We start from the raw sequence: 8,437 nt of genomic DNA on the forward strand, positions 1-8,437 counted from the left end.
CTTCCTCCTCCTGCTCACCCATCGGTCCCCACAAGGGTGGCAGGCGGGCTGGCGCCGTCTCCGAGGCAGGACAGAAAGAACGAGCAGCGGGGTGCAGTTTGCCCTTCTGTTACCTGGAGTGCGCAAAGGGGCTTCCCTGGGGGCCAAGTGTGCGCTCAGAAACGGACTCAGCTTGAGCGGGACGTTGGTGCCAGAAAGTGAGTCACTGCTCCTAAGCAGACCTTCGGATACTTTGGAGAGATCATCCGTGGAAGGGACGAGCGGTTGACGTAGGTGACGTACCATTTCCCGGTGGCTTCCTTGGGACCCTTACGGCCCAGGGCGAGATGAAGCCTCACCTGTGAGAGGCCGCTGTTCCCGGACGAGCCTGCTGACGTCTGAGCCCCAAGTGACCCCAGCTGCCTACCTAGGGGCTTGGGACCTCCCTCAAACCATTCGTGCAAGCCGTAAAGGTGGGAGGGGTGGCAGGGTCCGACAGGAGTTCTCGAGGCAGGTGTGGATGAAGCCAAGGTTAGCACAGAGACGGAGAAGTTTCCGGTCCTCCAAGGAAGGACCACTGGGCCTCAGAAGGCCCTGAAATCCATCAGGGAGATGGACCGGACGCAGCGGGAAAAGAAAAGAAGGCTCTGGGCTGGATCCTGAGTGCTGCTCTGCAAATAGCTGTGCCTCAACCGCTATCTCCAACTCCAGGAAAACAGACGACAGGGGTTTAACCTGCCGTCCGTAGTGAGGCTCCGGAGAAACTGAGAGCTCGAGAATGATGTGCATATTTTTGTGGGCCCATAGTGTTCTTTTCAGGTTCTCAGAGGGGTCCCTGACCCTGAAATAGAAGAACCACTCTACAGTGTGATCCCCAGGTTTCTTTCCATCACATACATTCTAGATTCTTGACTTACAGGTCCTCAGTGCTGTCCACGGGTTTCTAACATCGATAGAGGTATTGTCCGAAACTGGCCCCTGTCAAGTAGGGCTCTCAAGGGCCCCCGGGGGGTGGAACTCTGGGGGGGGGGCTTGGGGGGTGACTCTTGAGGGGACCCAGGTGATAGACGTGACTCTGAGGGGAAACCGAATGGGAGGGTCTGTTGGATCACACTTGGATTTCTTCCTCGCGTTGTGGAAGAAAACGCACTGTCCAGAGTGCCGTGGTCTTCCCGAGTAGTTGGACACAGATGCTTCTGTTAGAGCCATTTCCTTTTGTTCCTTGGCCACAGGCAACGGGTGTCTCCTTGGGCGGCAGCTGGCCCCGGGTCCCCTCTCCCTCATCCCGTCTTCAGGGTGCGATCCGGTGTGGAGAAGAAAATGGTGCCCGTGGTAGCTCACTGTCCCCCTAAGCCACCCGAGCGTCTGGATGCACAGATAGGGTTTTGTCAGTTTTCTCCACAAAACTGTCTTTTTCCCTGCTGTCCTCAGGACAGGGCGGAGGTTCATAAGCAGAGATAGCCCGGGGCCTGGGAGACTCAGCCTCACAAACTGGATGAAACGAACAACCAGTCTCTGGTGGCCTCTCTTGTCTCGCGCCTCCCACCCGTCGCGGCCAAGACCCTGGCCGGGCCTCAGTTCCGGGCCGGCCGGCCGCCGGTGGAAGCAAACAAAGAGAAATATTTGAACCTCCAGAGGCAAATGATCCCACCTATGGGTTCCCCAGTCTTCTGGGGAGAAAAGCCCCTCCCCCCCCGCCACTTGCTGTTTCTGGAAATCCAGGCCAAACCAGCCCACAGTCCCCACGACTGCCACCCCAGCCGTCCCTCGGACCCTGGAGCTGCTGTTTCAGGATTCACACTCTTGCAGTCTCTTTTTTTGTACGTTTTGTTTTTCCTCGCACAAGTCTTAGCCCCCCATTGAAAACAGGCCTGCCAGTTTGAATATCCTTGTGGCAGGAGGTCAGGAGTTTTATTTTTCCACCCAAAGGCCCCACGGTTAATACCCTGCCAGACGCCGGGCGGCCTCACCAGCCGGAACCTGGCTGTCCCCGAGGACAGAGGCCATATTTTCCCTGGACAAGATGAGCAAGAAGGCCTCTTCCAGCAGACCCCAAGCTCCTGAGTCCTGTGCCATAAACTACCCCCGCGTCATTGACACTGGCCTTTCCACCAGCCAGGCCCGGGCCTGGGGCAGGGCGGGAGCCAGGCATCAGAGGGGAGGTAGGACGGATTCTTCCTCACCACATGGATGTCATCAAATCTTGGGTGGATTTTCTCATCTCCCACACGGCGAAAGATCTCGTAAAGAAAGATCTTGAAGATCAAAGATCAAAGAAAGATCTTGAAGGGACAAATCCCTAGGGCCCTGACGCCTGGGGTCACCTGACCCCGGGGAGTCATCATCCCTGACCTTTGCCTTGGAGTTTGCCAGGACGCTCCCTCCTGTGACCTGGACAGAGCTGACGGCGGGCCAGGGCCGTATCCCCACCCCCTGGTACAGGTGCCGCCTCTGGTCGCATCCTCCTTATGCGGGGCCTCTTCCCCCGTCACCCACACCCGCTCAGCTCCGCGTGGAACCTTCTCGTTTGCCTTCTCTTCATTTGCCAGGTCCTCAGCCCTCTGCTGGATTTCCTGGCTTCTTCCGCCCCTCCCCCAGAGATGTACTCCCCATCCCACCCCCACTTTCAATTCCTAGGCCATGGGGTCTCCTGCTAAAGCCCCATGCCCCAAACCTCCCCCGACGGCCCCCTTGCTCTGGCCTCTGGGCTGCTGCACAGAGCTGCACGGGCCCCTTGACCCTCTCCTTTATTCTCCTCTGAGGGAAGCCTCGCCTCCCTTCCCGTGACGGCCGGGTCGCCTCAGAGTCCCTCCCTCCGTCCCCTGTCCGCCCCTCTGCAGCTCTCTCCCTCCGTAGGCCTTTCGTCTGGCATTTCTGGAAAGGGAGGCCGCTGCCCGGCCTCAGCTCTCCTCTCCTCCCCTCGCCCTCGCTGCCACTTACGATGTGATGCAGGCCGGCCGTCTAACTCCTTCGTGACCTGCCTTCCTCCCCTGTGAGGGGTGACGCTAGTGCCCGCTCTAAGTTGTTCCTGTGAGGACCGAATAGCAGGGAGCGGGGAAGGGCCTGGCCCGGAGTCATCGCCGTGAGAGAAAAGGAGTGAGCGCTGCTTTATTCCGGAACCTTCGGAGACAACACTGTTCAAAGCTTGTCCTCCGTGTAGTCTCTTAGTTCATCCCTCCCACCCAGGAGGACTGGCTTCTCCGCATCCCCACAGGACCAAATCCAAGCTTCTCGAGAGTGGCTTCAGGCCCCTCACACGCAGGCCGCTTGCCCTGCATCAGGCCCGAGCTCTGCCCTCACCGGCGGCCGCCCCACAGTCCAACTCCATGTGCTTTTGTCTCCCTATGATCTTGCTTGTGTAACTCTGCATCCTTCCCCCCCTACTTTTTTTTTGGGTCAGTCCTGCCCCCCCCAGGATAAACCAAAACAAGGCTCCCTTTTTTTCTCTTCAAATAGTGTATCAGTTATCTACGGTCACAAAACACGGCACGATAACACAATTCGTAACTTAGAACAACAGGCATCTTTTTAGTGCGCAGGTCTGTAGGGGTTAGGGTTTTGGGGGTCCCAGCAGGCATGTCTGCAGTCAGGTGGCATTAGGACATCAGGGTGACCCGGCCACGCATCTCTCCTCTACCCCCAGGCTAGCCCAGAAGGTTCTTTCGGTGGGAGCAGAGAACAAGCCCACATGCGTGAGCCCTCTCAGTCCTCCAGTTGGGTCCCATTGGCCGACACAGAGCGAGTCGCGTGACTGGTCCTAGAGCCAAAGGGGAGGCGGTCCTAGTGACGGGGTCAGGAGGGTGCAGTGTGGGGCCAAGGCAGGCAACCCTCCCCAGACAGCACGTTTCGCAACGTGGCTGGGAGGGCATCGGTCTGTCTGTGTTATCGTGGTCCATCGAGGCATCTGCCTCGCCCATTGGCCCTCAGGCTCCCGTGGGGGCAGGAATGGCGTTTTATTCACATCTTGTCTCCACCGCTTCGCACAGGGCTGTCCCCCTGAGGTCCTCACCTGTGGCTGACTGAATGCAATTTGTTCTCCCATCTCAATCTCGGTCTCAAAGAGCTCGTTATGCTCTGCTTTTAAACAGATGTCCTCTCTCATCTCGAGTCAAGTGGCTTCCCTCGCCACTCCGAGTCCCCCGCTGACTTGGTGTCACGTCCTCATCATCAAGTCGCTCGACTGTGCGGTCTGGAACCACCCTTCCTCCACACCCCCTTGCCCACCCGTAACTGGACTTTTGAAAGCCACTGGGGCACCTTTTACCACAAACCACTCACCCGCATCTCGAAGCCTCTCTTCCTTGTTAGCAACCTGTGGTCGCCTCCTCTTCAAAAGGTTCTCCTTCTGGCAGCATAAGACTGTGGACAGAGCTTGGCCTCCGGCCTCAGAGAGACCCATCTTGAATCCTGACTTATCACCTTCTGGTTGTGTGACTCTTGACCGGGAACGGTGCACCCTCGTTTCCTCTGAGCCTTAACGGCTGGCTCACTCCTACTGCTCGCCCGAGACCTTCAGCCAGACTCCTTTGCTGAAGACCCACAGGTTTTCTGCACTTCTAGAAGACCCTGGACCCCAAAAGAGGGAAGGGTTGAGTTGAGGGGTTGCATTTTTGTTCTGGAAGCAGCGGTGGGAAAAGCAGACATTAGATTCGAACAGACCAGGATTCAGTTCAGATCCCTCTCTCCTCCACACGACAAAACCCTGGGCCACAGTATACTTCTCATTTTTCTCTGCCGGTCTCCTTCTCACTCTCTCCTTCTCTACCCTTCAAAGTTTCTCCTTCCTTCCGTGTCTTAACGTTAGGCTCCTTTAAGGTCCTAGCCTCTCAGATGCCCTCTTTTTATGCTCATTTTCTTGTGAGAGCTTGACTGGTCAATGGCTTATCTAAATTGGTATCTTCCAGATTTGAATGACCAACTCTTAGTGGGAATTTTCCCACTAAGGATCCACTCCCTCATTCCCACTTCCTGTCAGGCTGGTTTCACATTGGTACTCCATAATTACCTCAAATCCCAAATGGAAACAGGCTCCCTGGCCCGATTTACCCATCTTGGTTAGCCATGCCATTTCCCTGCCTTTCCATGTTCACTCGTCCGCCATCTTTGTTTACTGCTCCCATTTTCTCTCTTCCGTCGGGCTTGGACCGGCAAGCCACATCTACTCTGGAAGGTTGTGGAAACGCTAATAAGTAATCCTTTATGGGTACATTTTTGACCCGCTTCCAAAGACAACATTATGGTATCTGCATTTATAGGGTGAGGGAATGAGGTACCAACTGGGTTTTGTCTGGGCTAGCTGGTCAGCGAGACTGCGGGCAGTGCCCAGAGAGTTAAGGTGTAAAGGGCACAGAGAGAGACACCGAGAAACAGAATTCCCCAGGCTTGTCTTTTCTCCTCCTTGAGAATGACAAGCAGCACCAACCCCACGCCCGCAGTGAATGAACACAAGAAGCCTTGGCCTCTGGCCTTTTGACATCCTCACATTTGTGAAGGAGGGTGGGATTTTTTCCACTCCTGGCAGAGCCCTTTCCAAGAAAGTGATCTCATTTATCTTGGTGAAAGGCTTATTTTTAAAGTGCACATTTCATTTTCCATTATTTAATAGGCACATAATGTCCTGCAGCTTCCTTCTAAGTGCTTTCGTACACGGGGATTATGTGCATTGTTCCATTTCATATATGCGCCTCAGTGAATCTCCAGATATTTCTTTCAGCGCCTTGGTGATAAAAATACGTTGGGCGATGTGTGCCTGTGGTTTGGTTTGTTTGAGGAAAAGTTTTAGTCTGGAAAATACATGCTGTGGACTTAGGAGCCGCGGCTGCGGGGGAGGGCTGGGCAGCAGATGATCGGGTGCCCCCCACTCCAGGCGGGGCTTGATGTGGGTGGGAGGGGCGGGGGCAGGACATGATGTCCGTGGAAAGTTATTTGTGGCACTTGGCAAAGGCAATAAGGCAGATTTTCTGCAGGCCCGGTGTGATAGGAGCTTGAAGTTGGGGAGACCCTTGGGGCTCAACTCTGAATACAGCAGAGAAAAGTGGGAACTTACAGCAGGGAGCAGGGTGGGGAGGTCAGTGCATGGAAAACTAAGAGGTCCCATCAGGATAAGGAAGGATTCTGGCTAACCTGACCTAATAGGGTTCTTCTGAGCGCTGGAAATCAAGAGTCGGACGCTTGGGGCGCCTGGGTGGCTCAGTGGGTTAAGCATCTGACTTTGGCTCAGGTCACGATCTTGCAGTTTGTAGGTTTGAGCCCCGTGTCAGGCTCTGTGCCGACAGCTCGGAGCCTGGAGCCTGCTTCCGAGTCTGTGTCTCCCTCTCTCTGCTCCTCCCATGCTCATGCTCTGTCTCTCTCTGTCTCTCAATAATAAATAAACGTTAAAAAAAATTAGAAAAAAAGAGTCAGAGGCTTAACCGACTGAGGCAAGTGAGCTTTTATAAAGAGGAGAAAAAATTATTAATTAATCAAGTTCCCTTGACGCCGTTTCTTGGAAATTGGCCCTAAATCTTCCCAAGAAAGCTATTTTTTCAAAATCCACCCCCCTTTCCCCCCACCCAAGTGTTCTTCGGAATCGCCCGATTGAAGTGTTCTTTTTACAGGCTGAGTGTTTTAATAAACTTTATTTTTCGAGCAATTTTATGTTTACAGAAACACTGAGCAGAAAGTACAGAGAGTTCCCATATATCTCTTCCACCCCGACTTTCCTTATTATTAACATCTTGCATTGTTGTGGTACATTTGTTACGACTGATGAAGCGGAGTTGATACATTATTATTAACTAATGTCCATAGTTTACATTAGGGTTCTGGTGTTATTCAATTCTGTGAATACTTTTTTTTCTCGTAATATTTTTGTTTGTTTTTGAGAGAGAGAGAGAGAGAGAGAGAGAGAGAGGGAGAGACAGAGCACGAACGGGGAAGGGGCAGAGAGATAGGGACAGAGACACAGAATCCGAAGCGGGCTCCAGGCCCTGAGCTGTCGGTGCAGAGCCCGACGTGGGGCTTGAACCCACAGCTGTGAGATCATGACCTGAGCCAAAGTCGGACCCCCCAACTGACTGAGCCACCCAGGCGCCCCAGTTCTGTAGGTACCTTCTGCTGTTTGTGGAAAGAAGACAAGAATCCATTCAGAGGAGACTCTTCGGGCCTAGAAAAAAATGCCTGAGGCCTGAGGTGATGGACTGTTCACCTGAATAGGTGTGGTGTAGGAAATTCTCTCTCTGGAAGACTCTCATCCTTGGGATGAACAACCCCGTGCACGTAGCCACCCGTGATGGGGAATTACAAGTCAATGTTTGTGTTTCTCAGCAAAGACCCCTTTGGTCATGTTCTCTCCAGAGGGCCCACCTTCACGACCCAAGTTGCATCTTTACTCGGAGTTGGAAAGGTCCTTGGGGAGCCACCGTGCTCCGCAACCGTCACCAAGCCCGGGCCCTGGGCCGCTGGGAAAGGAGGGGAGGTTTTGGCGCTCCTCACGGGGCAGCGCGCTGGCTCAGAGGACCTCTGTGCTCTCTCCCCCCGCGGAGCCACTCTGCTCTGCCCGCACGCCCTGGCTCTCTGTTCCCTGGAAGAGTGGGTAATAGGATCACTCGGGGACCGGCATCCCCAGGCCGGCGTCCGCACGGTCACTGCATTCAGAGGTTGCGCACCGCCTCTGCATTTGCAGCCCGACCCGCGTGCAGGGCATGTTTGTTGCAAGGCGCTTCTCTCTCGGGCGCACACTCGCCGATGCTGAGGCTGGCTCTTTGCAAAACCCGTTTCTGCTTTGCCAGCTGCTCCCAGTTGGGCCGTGCCAGTAGGGGGTCTCCACGGAGACTGCAGGGCCCGTGGGTGGGGGGAGACGGGACTCCCTGCCGCCTGCCTGCGTCCTGCGCACTCGCCGCCCCTGTGCGCGTCCCCGTGCAACACCTCTCCCCCGCGGAGGGCCGCAGGGCCCTCCTACGGCAGCAGCAGAAGCCGGCTTGCAGCTTCCCCAACCCTCGCAGAGCCGGCCTAACGGCACCCTCTTCAGATGCCACGCTGCCCTGAGGCCTCACCCACTGCCATCCAGATTTTAGCAACGCTTCGGGGGCTGGGGGGTGCGCCCACTGACGGCCGCATCTGGTGCCCTGCTCACACTTCATCTGCTACTCTTTGCGCATCGCTTCCGCTGGTCGGAAGCAGGAGAGGCGAGGGCAGCCAGAGGCACCAGCCCCCTGTAGGGCTGCCAGGCGAGGTGACGGTAAACTATTTCGCACTGCCAATAGGAGAGAGGTCTGGGAGACGATCAGAGCACAGAAGGAAGGGAGAACCTTCCATTTCTGGTTCTGGCAGCGTGGCACTCCCGGCAGCTGTAAGAGCAGCAAGGGAGGCGTCATGGTGGAGCAGAGGTCAGGATGGTCTGGAGGCTGGGGGAAGGCAGCGCCTGTCTGGTGTTTGCTACCTCTGTGAGACCTTCCGCGGTGCACCTGCCCGGGAAGGC

Source organism: Lynx rufus, unplaced genomic scaffold (genome assembly GCF_022079265.1).
Source record: "Lynx rufus isolate CCGP_SWC_20201006 ecotype Redwood Valley unplaced genomic scaffold, mLynRuf1.p SCAF_25, whole genome shotgun sequence".
Lineage (NCBI taxonomy): Eukaryota > Metazoa > Chordata > Mammalia > Carnivora > Felidae > Lynx > Lynx rufus.